We start from the raw sequence: 18,088 nt of genomic DNA on the forward strand, positions 1-18,088 counted from the left end.
TGGCCCAGCCAGTGAAGCCCATGTCCCATGAATGAATAAAAAAAACATTCAGACACTGCACCACACCCTCACGCACCTTCTAATGATAACAGTATGTTCCTATCTTGTGCCCCTTCTCAACTCTCAGATCACCCTTATCTGTGATTGATACAGTGGGAGCAGCAAGACCATGTGAGATGCCAAGTTCTAGTGGGTGGTTGTGAATATGTATTGGGAAGTTTACAAAGAGGGAAAGATGATTGGAGAATCAGGGGGCAGTGAACTCAGCGGAGAGAGAGCACAATGTCATGACATGGAGGCAAAAACAGGTGGAAGACAATTGAGCAGAGCATACATGTTAATGTTTGGAATGTTTCAGAGTTTTGTGATTAAAGTCTAGCCAAGTCAAGGCAATGTCCAAAAACTGTTTTACAGAGATAAGAAAACTCAGAGTGAACTGATCTGTTACCTTTTCTTAACTGTGATAGCCAGAGATGCAGCCATCTATGAAATCCCTCTCATTAGACTTTGGTTTATATTTTAAGTCAATTGAATTCTTCCTAGGATGCTCCACTGAACATCAATGCATGAAAAAGCTCATTGACGAGAATCTGCCAGGTGTAGTAGTCAGATATGTTATGTGCAGGGTTCTGTTTAAAACTGAGGAATATGAAAAAAATTAGGAGCTACATCTTCTCTCACTTATTCAGTAGAAAACTATTTTTAAATTTATGTTTAGTTGCTGATAAATGTCTTGTCTTTTCTTTTCATGCTGGTTTGCAATAGTTGATCTGGAGTTAGGAGATTTAAAAGATTGGTTTATAAATTGAGGGATTCATAAAGGCAATCTCTCATTTTCAGGCACCAATATGCCAATACTAACCCTGCAATACAGCAGGCAGGTAGAACTCACTCATTTCCAGCCAAAAGTACAATGCCCTCCGAATTGGGAAAGCAAAATAAATTATTGTACACAGCTGAAAACGTGTTTGAGGTTCCTCACTACAAGACTGGTTTTCCGTGAGTCAGCCGGCAGTTAAAGCAGAGCTTAGGATCACCTGCTCCCAAAAAGATAATGTTTGGAAATTTACTGACCTGAATGTGAAACTTCTGGAGCTGGGGATGAGGGTTTTGGGAATGGTGGGGTTCAATTTTCAAATTCACCTCACACTTTCGAGCAATAATAATATTTGGAGACTTTAACCCTCATGTCATACAGGAAATCACCAACATAGGATAAAAAACATATCGTCAGGCTGCTAGCTAATATTTTCTGAGTGTTTAACATTTTACTGCTATTAAACTTGTGAAGCAAGAATAGAGGAAAAAATTCATATAAATTTTGGAGCAGCCACCTTTTATTAGGTTAATGCAACAGACCTGCACACCACATGAAATTACCATTATGTTTATTTCATTGAACAAAATAAACCATCAAAATAGTTCCATTAAATAATCAAGCTCTGCATTTATTTTAAAAAGGGGTAGCATAAACCATTGTGATACGTAATTGTTATTTTTAAAGAAAGAATCAATTTGCAGGGCACTCATTATTTACAACTTTCCAATGGCAGCAGAGTGGATACCAGTGACATTTACCCCAGACCTCTCTGTGGATCTGGTGTCAAGTCAAGGTTACCAATTTTCCATAGTTGTGGCGGGTAACATGAACACCAAAGGAGAGAAGTGGGACAAGTGGCACTGCTAAGTCGCTCACTGATCTGCTCAACCATGGGGATGCAAGTGGGCCCTGCTTTAACCTGCTGAGCAGAACTGCATTTTCGCATTCTCAGTGTCGGAGAAGCTACAGCTTAGGAAATGCCCAGTGTGGGATTTCCCACTCTCCCGCCAGCCCTTCCCCTTTGATAACATAGACCACATTTGGGGTAGACAGATATAATACCTGAATAAACTTTCAACTGTTGGTGATGCACAGAAGACAACATTGAAAATGTTTAAACCTGTGCATTCTCAGTTTAGCCAGATGTGCTTGAAAGTTCTTGCAATTGTTGTAAAGTTTTTATTTTACCCTCCTAGGAAATACTGCAAGCTTAATGTGATAATGTAAATATAGAGTAATTAAAGTTTTCTAGGAGTTACTTCCTTTTGCTATTCTTGCTCCCAGATCTATCACAGTCTACACATGTAAACCCCAAGGCATGAATTTTACCCTTGGCGGGCATGTGTGATCGGCGGCCCAGGAGTGGTCGGGAAACAGGCCCCCTACTGCCATTTCACGCTGGCGTGCCAATTAGGGCCCGCCCAGCGTAAAATGCATCTTCCCATTGGCTGGGAAGGGCTGGGTGGGGGTGGGGGCCTGTTGGTCGCTGGGTCCAATGGCGACCCAGTGAGTGGTTTAAAAACGGCAGATGCAGCTCCTTGAAGACTGCCAGGGAAGAATCATATTCTGAGGTCTGGAGACTGAAGCTATGGCCTCACCAGCAGCTGGAGATACCAAGCGGGAGGGCTGAGTGCCCACCTGACCTGCCCTCCTGCAGGTGGCTGCCAGGGCGGACACCCTTGTTCCCAGAGATGGAAGGAGGAAGCCACCACACCAAACAAAAAAAGCTTGGGTGGAGGTGGCAACTGAGGCCAGCAGTCACGATGTTGCGTGGCGCACATGGACACAGTACCACATGCTGCACTCGGCAAGGGTGGGATCAGTGTGGAGAAGTGTTAAGGGCTGGCCATCCCCTCATGGAGCTCAGGGGTGTTAGAGCCTGAGTGCCAACTGTCAATGACGTCAGAGCTGGCCAAGGGGGTGAGCCCTGGTTGCTTGGACTGAGTGCCTTGCGGTTTGAGGGCCATGACTAGGATGTCCCCTGCAAGGTGTTCCTCAGGTGTGGTTGGCCAGGCTGCAATGGTGCTGCAGGTAGAAAGTGGGCTAATGAATGCTCCTCTGTCCTTTCAGGAAAGACGAGTCATGACCACATTGTGCGGTCAAGGACAGGCAGAGGTCCCCAAATCTCCTAATATTAATCAGATTGGTGGAGAGCCACCACGCATCTCGTTCAGTCGGTCGTTGTGCCAGATAAAGGTAAGAGTGCAGTGCACAGAGGTAAGAGTGTCGGATTGTGCAAACATTGTTATGTAGTCTCTTAATTGATGAGACCCTCAAAACTGGAGTCCCCATTGATCATTGAAAGACGATGGCACCATGATGCAGATCTCCATTGTGTCACCAGGGTGCCTGGCATGCATAGTGACAGTGTGGTGACTTAAACTAATGACATGTCGCTGCTCTCCACTAGATTCACCAGCAGGGACTCGTTCGCAGGACCCCGAAGAGCCACCCCTGACGCCAGAGGACCGCCGGGCTTCAGCTGCACCTGCTTCACACTCGCTCTCTGCACCAAGCACCAACGCAGATACCAGCACCTCGATGGATGTTAGATCTTCAGCTAGAATGTTGGTGCACAGCAGTGAGGGCACTTCACACTTGCTTGAGGTGCAGGCGGAGGCAGAAAGTGCCCTGGATACCAGCAGTCAGAGGACTGTTGGAGACCAGGACGATGCTGAGTCGCAGGCAGATGCTGAGCCTCTGAAATAATCCATTAGGCGGCCAATGCTGAATGTTCAGTGGGATGTACAGGAGGACCTGGCGGAGATTCATGAGGGTATGCATGCCATGGCCCCTGATGTGGAGGAGTCCATGTGGAGCATTAGCACTGCATTGACCCTCATGGCTAAGTGCACTATCTCCTCCATTGAGAGAGTGGTGACTCTCATGGAGAAGCAGCTCCAGGGACAGAATGAGGGGTTCCTGGGGTTGCACTCGGACCTGCAAGCCCTCACACAGGCAATGACCTCAGGTGGTCAGTGCCAGTGTGGGAGATGGATGAGGCACCCAGTTATTCCAGCTAGGTGCCCATCCACCAATAGCGAGCAGGGAGCAGCAGAGTGGCCTCACGTTGGCACACGAGCTGCATGTTGTCTCTCAGGGTGCTCTAAATGATGGCAGCAGCTCCTCCGCCCCTCTGCCAGTGACCGTGGCATACCCTCAGCGTTCTACTCACCATGCTCCTCTTCTGACTCACTACTGGACTCATCCTCTATGGCCTGTGGAACTGCCTCAAGATCCTTTTCCTCCAATGGGTCCCCCGTTGCCAGTGCCAGATTGTGGAGAGCGCAGCATGCAACCACTATCAGTGACACCCGCTCCAAGGGATATTGTAGTGCTCCCCCTGAACGTTCCAGGCATCAGAAGCGTATCTTCAGAAGACCTATGGTCCTCTTTATCACTGCTTTTGTGGAGGTATGACTACTCCTATTATAATGCTGCTTTGCCACTGTTCTTAGGTGGCGGAGAGGTGTCATAAGCCACCTTTTCAACGGATAGCCCTTGTCACCCAACAGCCATCCATTCATTCGGGCTGGAGCACTGAATAACCTTGACACCTGGGAGTGTCTGAGGATATAAGCGTTCTTGGAGCTGCCAAGGTACGTTGCACAGACTTGCAGAACCTGTGCCTTGTGGTTACAAACTATCTGAACGTTCCTGTTGATGAAGGCACCCGGCTGACCTGCTGGCGCCTTGATGGCCACATGTGTGCAGTTGATTGCACCCTGAATGCGAGGGAACCCAGCAATTGCTGCAAAGCCTCTGGCTCACTCAGCCTGGCTGGCCTCATTCATACGGAAATGAATAAATGTCAATACCCTCTTGAACAGAGTTTCTGTCACCAGCTTGACGCAAGTGTGGACAGCTGATTGGGAGACTCCACAAAGATACCCCACTGACCCCTGGAAAGAGCCAGAGGCATAGAAGTTGAGGGTCATTGTGACCTACAGAGCCACTGGCATGGGGTGTCCACCCATACAGTGAGAGCTGATCTGAGGCCCAACCAACTTGCAAATGCCTTCTAAGTGCTGTTGTGAATCACGTTGCCCTGAGTCATGCCGATGTGGGGGGTAAATTTGACATGGGGAAATGATTCTGGCAGGCAGGCAATATGATGAGATGCAAATGCATTGAAATTATATGACCGACGTTGGACGGCAGGAAAGGCAGCCTGCCATTGATGGGCAGAGCGGGCCATTGCTAACTGGTTTCACGACGATGTGAAACCAGTTTTTGGCCTTCCTGTCACATTGTTCCCCCCTTGCCCACCATGATACCTGCAGCCAATGGGGACGGACGATTCCGTCCTTAAGCTATGGAACCAATTGCCTCTCTCTAATGGAGAGAAATACCTATGGTCCCACATGGACTGCAGCTAATTACCATGAGTTTAGCAGTGGGATCAGTGCCCGCACAGGTTGTGCGCAGGCAGTCCCATTGATATAATTAATCATTATTCAACAGAGTCAAAAGGTGGACAATGCTCACAAATTTTTACCTGGATGTGATCTTGATGATGTTGGATGAGATTTAAATATTGACCAGGACACTGAATGAACTCCTGTTGTTTTTCAGCCAATTGGATTTTGTAAGTCCTGAGAAGGCAGTCACGGCTTTGGCTTAACATCTTATCAAAAAGACATTACCTCCAACAGAGCAGCACTCATGCAACAACAATAACAATTGTATTTTTAATAGCTCATTTAAACCTAAATAAACATTCCCAGGTGCTTCAGAGGTGCATTATCAAACAAAATTTAATCTCAAATGCAATTTTCACGAACTTCAGCATGTTATTTATCAGCTCTACAACAGACTCAATTTGTGTGTTTCAATTGCTTGGAAGGTACCATTTTAAGGGATCATCATCTGCTTTCAAGTAAATCATTGGTTTGTTCATTTTGACTGATAGTGCGCTGCTTTCATATTTTTGCACTGGCTGTTTGAACTGAAATTAAACTTTCCACCAAGATATCTGGGTGAGTCAACAATGGGATTTTAACCAAGGACTTCCATCAAAAATCACAATGGCATTTTGGTTTTGGTAACTGCTGTGCCACTGGGACAGGAGGAGGAGGAGGAACAGGTAAAGACCAGAAACATGCAGCTCTAGAGAGAGGGGACAGAGGAGGGAAGTTTACTGAAGACCTTAGCCTGGTAAAGTGTCTACCCAAACTGTTAACAAAAAATTAGATAAAGCAAGCTGTTTGGATAGACATTACTGCAACCTCTCCATTTATTACATTCTTTGGCTGTTTTTTTGCAGTCAACAGTGAAGCTATGGTGCTAGTTAATGACCTCAAAGAAATCTACCCATAACGGCCTAGTAATCTCTGTGGTGTGAATTTCCTATTTCTTGAAGTGAATTTTAATCTGGCGCCAAGTTAAGGGGATCTTCAAGCATTCAGTAGCAGTGATGTCATCAAACCAATCACATTGTTCTATTCATCTCATTCAACAAGGTGCAACATTTTCAAGGGTTTGTCTGCCACACTAAGAATGCGGGAATGGAAGTTCCTATCAGTTCAATGATTTCCAATTGATTGCAATCTGGAGCGATCTCAACAGCAGATCCTCTGGAGAAGCTCAGAATTACTGACAGGAGCTTTAAGATTCCTGTGTTTAACTGCGCACGTGTGAACTCCAGGAGTTGCTGCCAGTTTCAGAGACGTATTGGCAGCAAATGCTCTGAGTTTTGCCTTCATTACTGTTGCAAAACCTAGGCATTTTTCTTCTTGAATATTTGTTAACATAATTCAAATATTTTGATAACGGTTGCTTTTCAGAAGTTCAAATGAACTACTAGGTTTTTGTATGTTAACATTAAGATCTACACAGCTGTGGGTTAGAGAAGCCGTTTGTGACAAATGTCATTGTAGGTTGGTTCCGGTCAGTTCAAAATAAAACTTTTCTTACTTTGCAGCATTGGGGAAAAAAGGAGGCTCCAGTCTTAATGTCCTGGGGATAGGAACTGGTTCAGGTAGGTCCTGCAGTGTCCATTGTTGTATCTAATGATTAAGTTTTGTATTCATGATAGATGTATTTTATCATCTTACACAGGGTATTTAATCAAATACGCATTTGCTAATATAAATTTTTAAAAATGATTGAGTATTGTATGTTGATGGGTCCTCTCTATGTTACCCCGTAGCTAACACTAGAATATTGCATTTCCAATTTGCCGCACTGTTAGAATAATCAGAAAGATACAAATGGAACATAGGATAAAGGTTGTAGTTTAAAAACTAGCATTGCCTACCATTGACTTCAAGCTGATATTTAACTTTGGGTTTTGTGACTCAAATTACTAACTTACACTTCTTTTGCTAAAGTTACCCTGTAAATGAAATCAAAGCAGGGATTTTATGCTCCCACACTAGTTGGTTTTTAGGCGGGCTGGAAACGTGAAATTGAAGGAATGGAATTCCCGCCCGCCGCGACCACACAGTGATTTTACGCTGGAGTGGGCAAGGTCTCGGACGGGAAGCCTGTCCTTGCTCCAATTGAGATCCTTGAGTAACAATTTTTTGCCACGAGAGGGCCATTTCCTGCCTGTCCTCAATTTTTATTCTGGTGGGAGGATTGAAGTTGCATGGGGGAAGGCCGAAAATCAACAAGAGTTACATCTTGGGCAAGAAGGAGGAAGTCCCCTTCTGAAGTTAGGTGCCCATCCCATAAGGTCCAGTGGCCTCCTTACCAAACTGTATCTCCTCCAAGACCTCAATTGCCCCTTCTCATACTGCCCTACCGGCTCCCCCCACCACCGCCACCCCCAGGCTTTCCCTACTGTCCCTGCCTAGAGACCCCTTGAACTCCCTGGGTCTCTGGTGCCCAGATGTAGTCTCAGGCTTCCTCCTGCATTTCTTCTTCTGTCCACTGCAGCACTGTCGCTGCAGAGACTGGAAAGCTGCCGACCAATCAGATTGGCCAGCAGCTCTCTAAGGCGGGACTTCCTTCAGAGTGAGGGGTGGAAGTCCTCCCTGCAGCCACTGAATGCTCATTCGAGCGTGAAATGGCTGCGAGGCACCCGGAGTCGGCGGCGGTGTGTCCCCACTGACCCTTCAGATGGTGGGAAGAGAGACCACAACTGCACCAATCGAAAAATTCAGGCCCAACACTTGATAAAAACTGTTAAAAGTTATTCATAGGCATTTTAAAGTCCTGAATAAATATTACATATACATGACAAAATGAAGAAACTCAATTTCGTGTTCTAAGCAGATATTGCTGAAATTGCACACTAGATTAAAGATTCAAATTAACACTGCTACCTTTGCACTTTTTCAAAACTTCCCTCAATGTGTATTGGCACAAAAACACTGCTGCTGAAGGCAGAATAAAGTTGAAGGGCGGCAGGAAGACATGGGAATGCTGTTACCCCTCTCCCACCCTCCTCCCACCCTCTTCCACACTCTTCCCTGGAGCTCATGCTTGCAGTGGTGAAGGACAAAAGGGAACTTTCCCACAGATGTGAGAAAGAGGCCACCCACCTAAACTAAACAGTCATGGCTGATGGCCGGTGAGATTGTGAATAGCAGGAGTGTGGTCCCTCACTGCTGACTGCGAAGCCACAAAAGGCTTAATGGTTTAATAAGGGCAGGAAAGGTGAATTGCATGACATATGTAGGTGCCAATCCCTGAATGTAGTCAATGAGAATAAGCGGGAAAACTCTCCTCTGATTGGAGTCATATCCAACACAAAAAAAATGATTGTAGTTGTTGGAGTTTAATCATCTCAGCAACAGGATGTAGCTTCAGCAGTTCCTCAGGGTAGTGTCCTCGACACAACCAACTTCAGCTGCTTCATCAATTCCCACCTTCCCTCCATCATGAGGTTAGAAGTAAGGTTGTTTGCTGATGAGTACACTATGTACAACACCATTCGTGACTCCTCAGAAACTGAAGCAGTCAGTGTCCATAAGCAGCAAGACCTTGTCAAGATTTAGGCTTGTGCTTTTTTAAAAATTCATTTATGGGATGTGGGCGTCACTAGCTAGGGCAGCATTTATTGCCCATCCCTAATTACCCTTGAGAAGGTGGTGGTGAGCTGCCTTCCTGAACCACTGATAAGTGGCAGGTAACATTGCACCACACAAGTACTAGGCAATGATCACCTCTATCAAGAGAAAATCTAACCAACTCCCCTTGGTGTTCAAATGACATTACTATCACTAAATCCCCTATCATCAACATTCTGGGGACTACCAGAAACTTAACTGAAGCAGCCACATAAATATGAACAAATGAGAGGGTGTGAATTTTGTGATGAATAACTCATCTCCGACTCTCGAAACTTGTCCGCCATCTAAAGTCACAAGTCAGTAGTATGATGGAAGACTCTGCAATTTCCTGATGCAGCTCCAACAACAATCAAGAAGCTCAACACCATCCAGGACAAAGCAACGTACTCGATCACTACCTGCTGGTGTAAACCATTTGCCCACTATTATCCCAAAATCCAGTCCTTCATGATCATTCTCAAAGGTAATGATTGGAAAGTATTTCTGTTCCTAATATTGTTTCATACCAATACCTGGGGATGCCAGTTTTAGCTTGAAAATATGTTTTCAGAAACATGCTGGAAAAGGGAAAATAGTACTTTGATCTGCCTTGTCTTTTCATAAAAAAACAGCAATATCAAAATCCATTTCCTTGGCATTACTTCTGTTCTCCAAGTGTAACTTTGTAAGAAGTGAGGCAGAACCACAATTTGCTCATGTAAACAGGGATTCTGCTGCAATTCCTGTGAAGCTACAGCAGAAGGTGATGGTGTTATGGTGGTAACGTCATGGAATGAGTAATCCAGAGGCCCAGGCTAACACTCTGGCCCGTGGAGTAGTCCCCAGCGGTGATGGCTGCCTCCATGCCTACATCACCAATGCTGCAAGGTGCACTCCCAGTCACTGGGGCCTGCCTACCTGCCTGAATCATAAATAAAAAAAACTTACCTTCAGAGGGCGCCTCAGCTTAGAGACTCACTGTCCTTCGTGCAGCCTCAGCAGTGGTCATCTCTATTTGTGGCACTGTGGAGGCTGTCAAGCTTCCAGCCTTCTGATTGGCCTGGTGTAATAGCACCCTCTTGTGCCCATTTGTGTATGTATGTACATGAGTCAAACTGGAATAAACCAGTTTAGTTGGATAGTTTAACTCCATGTATATGCACCAGTGTTTTTGTCCTGCAAAGAAACCATAATCTGGTGATAAGGATGGAATTGTGGATTTCCCTAATTGAATAAATTTGGTTTTGAGAAGCCCCTAGCAAACCAACTGAGGAACTGTGAGCTTTCCTTTGCTGAGAAATAGGTCCAGTCTTAGAGAAAAGGTTGTGTGTAAGGACTGACCTTTCAAGATGGCTGTATCAACAGGTATTATTGGGTGTCTGAGAGAGCAGACCTATGGTGACAGGCTCAAAAAGTTGCTCCAAAATTTGGAAAAGCATGGAGTCTGGGTGAAGGCGCACAAATGCAAAATGTTTCAAAACTCTGTAGAGTATTTTGGTCACAGGGTAGGCAAAGATGTGTTACGTCCTACCAAGAGTAAAGTTCAAGCAATAAAAAATGCACCACACCTGGAGCTCATACCTTGTTTGGGCCTAGTGAATTACAATGGTAAATTCATACCAAATTTGGCAACTTTATTGCATCCATTGAATGAACTCTTGAGTAAGGGTATCCTGTGAAATTGGACAAGGATCAGTCCAAGTTAGCATGTGATGCCTCTCCATATGGAACAGGTGCTGTGATCTCTCATGTGATAGATAATGGTGAGGTGAGACTGATTGCATTTGGCTCACACACCCGCAGTGCCAGTGAACAAAATTATGCTCAGATAGAACGTGAAACATTGTCTTTGATCTTTGGAGTAAGAAGATTTCATAAATACTTGTATGATTGTAGTTTCACTGTTGAAACTGATCATAAGCCACTATCCGCTATTTTGAATCCAAAGTCTCTAATACCCATTTTAGCTACAGCCCAAATGTAGAGATGGGCTTTGATTTTGCCTCCTTATCAGTATGACATTAAGTACAGATGATCGGAAGATCACTGTAATGCCAACGTATTGTCTAGATTAACATACCCCTCAGAGGTAGAGCCCAACAAGGAAGCAGGACATAGCAGATGACATTCGTAGAATGACTCGCAGGGACCTTGTATTGGCAAGGGTGTATGACTATATCGCAAATGGGTGGTCAGCACAGATACTAGATTTAGAAATCAGGCTATTTTTATTCGGAAGGTCAAGTTGTCAGTTGATAAAGGTTGTGTTGTCTGGGGAGTCAGGGTGGTAATTCCTGAAGGGTAGAGATCGCAGTTGCTTTGTGATTTATATGATCAACACTTAGAGATGAATTTGACAAAGAGTCTACGAGAAGTTATCTTTGGTGGCCAGAGTTAGATAAGGACATAGAAGACATAGTGAAACAGTGTAGAGTACGTCAAGCAGTAAAAAAAGAAGCTGCCATTGGTTCCTTTGCAACCATGGAAATAGACAGCTGGAGGATGGCAGAGGCTGCACATAGATTTTTCAGAATTTGAAGGGCAGCAACTATTCATTGTGATAGCCATTCAAACTGGATTGAGAGGTTTCCAATGAATCAGACAGCAACTAACAAAACTCTAGATATTTTGCATAGTTTGTTTGCTGCTTATGGCTTCTCAGAGGAAATTGTGTCTGACCATGAATCTCAGTTTTGTTCAGACGAATTTGTAAAATTCAAGAGAATGTATGAGGTAAAACACATTAGAGTGTCATCCTGATTCAAAAGAGAGCAGCAAAGCACACAGTACAAATCATTAAGTATGCTCTTGTCAAGAAAATGTCAGGCACAAATTGGAAGAAATGTCAGATGTCATTGATTAACAAACTAGCAAAATTTTTAGTTTATTTATCATAACACACCTCACACTACTCCCGACAGCACACCAGCTAAATTGTTTCTTAGGAGACAGCTTAGAATAAGGTTTACATTTTTGCTGAAGCCACATTTAGCACAGTCAGTAGAAGAAAAACAATCTAGGAAGAAAGAGGGTCATGATAGGGGCGGAGTGAGAGAAAGAAGCCTGAAGGTGGACCAAAAGGTTAAGGTGAAAGATATCATGGCCACGGATCCTATCCCTGAATTACTCATGGACATATTGAACTTTTAAGTAAGACATGTGTTTTTTAAAAAAAGGACATACAAACAAAAGTTGGCTGAGACTGTAAGGTAACCACTTGCTGAAAAATTCCTATGTGAATTACTTGATTAACTAGTTCAGAGAGAATGAAGTGTCGCACCTAAAAGGTGTAACACAGCCTACTTCAGACAGAGGCTCTTCAAAGGAAAACATACAATGCAAACTGTTCTGTAATCTCCTGTGGTTGTAGAGATAATGGAAAATGATTACCATCTCAGCCGAAACCACCTCATGTTCAGTTATATCCTAGGCTGTGAACATGAATTGAGTTGAAAAGAGAACAGATTTGAGCGAAATACATGGTTGATTCTTACCTTCCAGGAATACATAGGGAAAGGGAATTTTAAAAAGCCAGCTTCAACCTTAGTTCTGGTGCTAGTCTGGTGTTCTGTTCTGGTGTGTGTGTGTTGTGAAGGTCACTGCTGAAGAACACCAATTGGGCATTCCCTGCGCTTTCAGGTAAATAAGTCCTCCCTCTCTCATTGCAGGAAGCAAGTCACCAGTCAGCAAAGCAATAGTCAAAAAGGAACCAGGACAACTCCTTTCAGCTAACCTGCAGAACCAAGAATCTCCAAAACCAACTACTCAACTGCCAAAGTCAGCACTACCAGAATCACCCCAACTTAACGGCCACAATGTTTCACCATCTACTTCTCATGGACAAGCCAAAGGACCGATTTGTATATCTATTTTAACTTTTATCTTTGGACTCAATTTTCTAATTTCTAATCTGTGTGTATGTGTATTGTGTTTTTATTATTTTTTCTCATGTTTTAGTAACTAATGAATTCGCTCTTTCTTTAACTCAAGAAAGCCTGGTTAAATTTAAAACATAAATACATTTGGACTGGGAAAAGGTATCTACAAGGGAAAGGATCCTTTTTAAGCTTTTAAAGCTTGTTGTGACCAGTCGAGGGGGTTGAATAAAGAATGGGAGCCAGTTCATCTCTCTTCACCTGGGAGCATAACAAATTGGGGTACCTCGCCCAGGGACCGGTCTTGATAAAGATTATCATCACAAGTGGTTGAAATGGCTACCAGGAAGAGTTGTGAAAATACGTGGTCCCTGCACATATTTGGTCAAGAAGTTTGGTAGTGGAAAGGTTAGGTTTGTACATATAGATCATGTTTTTCAGAAGTTCATGAAGAAGAAGGAAGTTGGGAAGAATCAAATGAGACTGCTTAATTGGATGGTTGGGATACAAGTAGACTACCAATAGTTCAATATAAGTTTTGCATGAGATCAGTTCAGATATGAATCAGACACAGACTGACATGTATGATAAAGTGGAAATTTCAATTGGAAGTCAAGGGAACAATCAGTTGTTGTTGGGGAAAACTTCTCCTACGACTCACACCAAGGTGGGTCAAAGTCTTTCCCCAAGTTGGGGAAGTTTGGGTCAAGAAAGGCTGCATTCTCTTAAGAATAGGAAACCAATGGTTAATTTAACGTTGTATATAAATGAAAAACAAGAAATATATGTAAGTTGTATGGAATTTGAACTTTGTGGAACTTTTTCATTAAGGCGGGAGGAGTGTGATATCACCCTCTTTGTGCCCATTTGTGTATGTATGTATGTATCTATATAAGTCAAACTGGAATAAGCCAGTTTAGTAGATTATTGGAACTCCCCTTTTATGCACCAGTGGTTTTGTCCTGCAAAGATATCACACTGGGAGGTTGGCTGCTGTCCCCAGTTGGACAGTGGTGCAGGTGGCAGCCTCTTAATTGGCTGCCACCGCTAAATTGCTGCCAAGAGTCCAGCCACCCACTTGTGCAGAGTTGGTTCCATCTTTCATCTTGGCATTGGGACTATTTACCTTGTGAGAAAATTCAGCCACCTGTACCCCCAGCTGCTGGAACCAATGTTCACTGAGCTTGGTTTGCATCTTGTGGTGGCAAGGAAGACGATGGAAATCTACTCACATTTTAAAGTGAGTTCCACTAGTTATATATTGATGCTACTGAGGATTTCCTGGTACCTGCTCTGCAGTTAGCGAAGGCTCAAACTTGTTCTTGTCAGTTCTCAAAAACCATAAGTGACCCCAGAATTGATCCCCCTTTTGGGATATAAGCATGTCTCTTTTGAGTTGCACTGGCACCAACATTTCTGGCAAGGAAAGACTGAAGCTAAGTCAACTATCTGCAGATTTAATATTACCATGTTACAGGTACAGTTGATGGCTAGAATCATATCAGCGCAATGATGCCATCTCAAATCCCATGAACTTTGAATCTGTTTTATTCTAAATAACTGCTGAACTACCTCATTCAATGAATGTTTTTAACTCAGATTTAAACAAAAAAAAAATTATTTTCTTGCAAGTTGTGTTTAACATGATTATTTCTAAACATGTGCTTCAGTTGATATTTCAAATTAAAAATGACTATTTTTTATGATTTACATTAAAGCTAGTGCGATGAAATATCAATCTGTGTATTCTTAAGTGTTTGAAATTTCTTTAAACATTACATGAGACTGAATGCAAAAGGCAAAACATAGAAGCTGCTTAGCTCAGCAGAAACCCATTAGTTAGTCAACTACTTAAGAACATGGAAATGGATAATTAAATGTTGGGTGTAAATGAAAAACTCACTGTGAATGCTTTCTAATGTAAACAGCAAATAAACTGTTTTTAACACCAACTTGTTCATTGACCCCAGTTTGATTTAGAATGATTCCAAAGGACAAATTAAATTTATATGAGGTTTTAGAGATTGTTGCATAATGTTTTCCTCGAAGAGTGCAGACTGCAAATAATCAATGACAAATACAAAGAAAAATGATTGAATTATGTTTGACTGAAAGAAAGGCAAATTGCATATCTGCCCATTAGTTCCCATGTTCAAGAATCTCATTGCAATTTTGAGAAGGACCAATCTATTCAACCAAGCTAAAATATTTTCTCCTGATGTCTATTTTAAACAATTTAGCAAAATTACATAGGATTACATTGGATTAATAGAATATATGGCACAGGCACAGGCCATTCTGCCCAAGCAGTCTATGCTCCATTCAAGCCTCCTCCAATTTCCCTCATCTAAATCTATCCTGATACCCCTCTATTTCCTTCTACCTCATATGCTTATCTAGATTCTCCTTAAATGCATGTTCATTATTTGCTTCCACCACTCTCTGTGGTGGTACGTTTCACATTCTCACCACTCTTTACATAAAGAAGGTTATTCTGAACTTCCTATTCGATTTCTTAGTGAGTATCTTATACTAATGGCCTCTAGTTATGTTGTTCCTCACAAGTGTGTCCACTCTATCAAAACCTTTCATAATTTTAAAGACCCCATTAGTTAACCCCTCAGCTTGTTTTTAAGAGAAAAGGAACACAGCCTGTTTATCCTTTTCTCATAGGTATGGCCACACATTTCAGGTTTCATTCCTGTAAATATTTTCTGCACCCTCTCTTGTGTCTCTATATTATTATTATAATTTGCTGACTAGAATTATCTACAGTATTCTAACCAAACTTCAATAAAGGTTCAGTGTATCTTCCCTACTTTTTAATTCTCTCCTAAAAATAAAGCTGAGTGCTTGGTTAGCTATTTTTTATGGCCTTATTAAAATGTGGTAAATTGAAATGCTTGGTCTAGTTGCACCCTGAGATCCCTTTGTTCCCCTCCCCGATTTAGAATGGAATTGCACTTTCTAAGTAATAAGTGACCTCCATATTTTTCTGACCAGAATGCACTACCTCACATTTATCTGTGTTGAACTTTATTTGCCGATTATTTGTCCATTCTGCAAGTGTATTATTGTCCTCCTGTAATTTGTTGCAGTCCTCTGCAGTATCCCCTCCAATGTGGTGTCAGCTGCAAATTTAGAAATTGTGTTTTTCATTTCAAAGTTCAAATCATTAATGTAAATTACGAACTGCTGTGGTCCCAGCACTGCTCCTTGTGGAGCACCACTTCTCAACTTCTGCCACTTTAAATAACTTTTACTCCCATTCTCTTCTTTCTGTCTTGAAGCCAGCTAACATTCAATATTGCCACTTGTCCCCTGACTCCATATTCTCTGTCCTTGTTCATTAGTCTATTATGGGGTAACCTTATCAAAGGCCCTTTTTTAAAATTCAGGTAAATTACATCTATCACAATACCATTGCCCGCTGCCTCTCTCTACTCTAAAAAAAATCAAAAAGCAAGTGTTGCAATCCCTGTAGAGACTGATAAGCTTAAACAAAAGATTTGAATTCCCGACTGAAAGGATCACGCAAGATTTCAAGTTTTAAGTCTTTTTCTGTAACAAATTAACTAAAAGGAACATTGACTAAACACTATTAAGAAGGCAACTGATCCTCCAAATTACAGAAAATATATCCCCCTTTTACTTTTTAACCCAACCAAAAATCCCACATCACAGTTATATTTCACTATCCACTATATACAGAATTGTAGATTTTACAGGAATCAGTCCAACATCACTCTCAGCTTCCAACAGGTTCACTTCTCACCGAATCATAACACTGAGTGACCATCAAAAGACACTCCTCTCAGTTATCAGGGAAGTCCAAAACAGAATACCAGCAATAAGGCCCACTCCAGTGATTGCTACCCTCCAACCCAGACCAACACCCCCCGTCCTTACCTTCTCCCGCCCCCTGCAACCCTCCACCACAACCCCACCGGACCCCTGCACCAACTGGCCATGCCAGTACTGGATTCCTTGGATTGCCACAGAATGTGTCTTTTTGACCAGATATTGCCTTTTCTCATGCATTCCTGCGTGGTAGCTAGGCGACAACTCATAGCCTTGTTCTCTCTGTGATCATATCATAGAGACACAGCCACAAAACTAAACGTATCTGATCTTTTGTCTGCCTTCAGCACCTGAGCCCTTCAGGAGCACAGCATCTTTGGTCACAGATGCTGAAGAGATGGGGGCCAACCCCACCTTAAAGGTGCTGAGAACACACAGAGAGAATGATGACAGCAATGACAAGCACCATCAGTAATGAGTCCAGGGAGTGTGAGGCTGGACCACCACTGTGGTCTGAAGGCAGCACAAGGCACAGGCAAGAGGCCCTGGACTGAGACACCTGCCTTTATCTTGTGCAGAAAGGTTTCACATCTAAGTGACCCGAACACTGCTTATCAGAACAAAGGGGTCATAGGCAGGGAGCCATTCTTGGGAGTTTATTGACAATAGCGAACATTATGTACAAGTGATTAACACCCATGCCCAGGCTGTGCAATGGTGTCAGCTGTGGCTCAGTTCATAGCACCCTCGCCTTTGAATCAGAAGGTTGTGGGTTCATGTCCCACTCCTGGAAACCAAGAACTGTGAATGTACTCGAAAGAGTTACAATCTGTGACTGTTGTTGACTCGAAAGAGTTACATCATCGTAACCTTCCTAACCCTGCCACTACGTCTTGGTGCTCCCCCAATATCCACAGCAGAGGTAGAGGCAGCCTGCAGACTGCTACGCCCTGTCTGTGATGAACTTGATGGGCATTCTCTGGAGGGCCGAGACTTGGAGGGCCCCGGCCTGCTTTTGGGGCATAGCTGTGTGGCAGTGGCACCCTCATCGAGCTGTGGATCTGGAACTGCTGGGTTTACAGGAAGAGGGGATTTGGGTGGGTCGGACACTCCTGGAGCCACCTGGGTGGATGGCCCCGGGGTGTGCACCTGCTGATCCCCCTTCCTATGGGTGCCCAAGGGCCCCTGGCTGACTGCTTGAGGAGGAGTGGTAGCTGGAGTGAGATCGAGCTGCCCCGCACCCCTCTCACATACACAGTTGCAGGCAAACTATGGTGTCAGCAATGGAGTTTAGCCCGTGCAGCAGTGCAGGAGCAATGATCTCCTGGACCAAGGTCTCCATGGCAGTCGCCATCCTACCAGTGTTGACTTTGGTGCATTGGCATTGTTGCGGTCACTTTGACAAATGGACCACAGGAGTCTCAGGTACAGGTCACGATCATTTATTTGAGCAATTGCAAGAGGAGAACCATCTCAATACAGCTTGAGACAGTACTCTGCTAAATTACAAGTGTTCAACATAGTTATACATTATTGGTCACATACAAGAACAGTTTCCAGATTCCGATCTCGTCAACATATAGGTTTACACA

The 18,088-nt window shown here is 43.4% G+C and overlaps 1 pseudogene; it reads left to right on the forward strand.

Annotated features, from left to right (window-relative positions):
* The first annotated feature begins 2,902 nt into the window (after positions 1–2,902).
* LOC144686216 (histamine N-methyltransferase-like) overlaps positions 2,903–18,088 on the forward strand; it is an 80,741-nt pseudogene continuing 65,555 nt past the window's right edge.

Source organism: Cetorhinus maximus, chromosome 11 (genome assembly GCF_964194155.1).
Source record: "Cetorhinus maximus chromosome 11, sCetMax3.hap1.1, whole genome shotgun sequence".
NCBI lineage: Eukaryota > Metazoa > Chordata > Chondrichthyes > Lamniformes > Cetorhinidae > Cetorhinus > Cetorhinus maximus.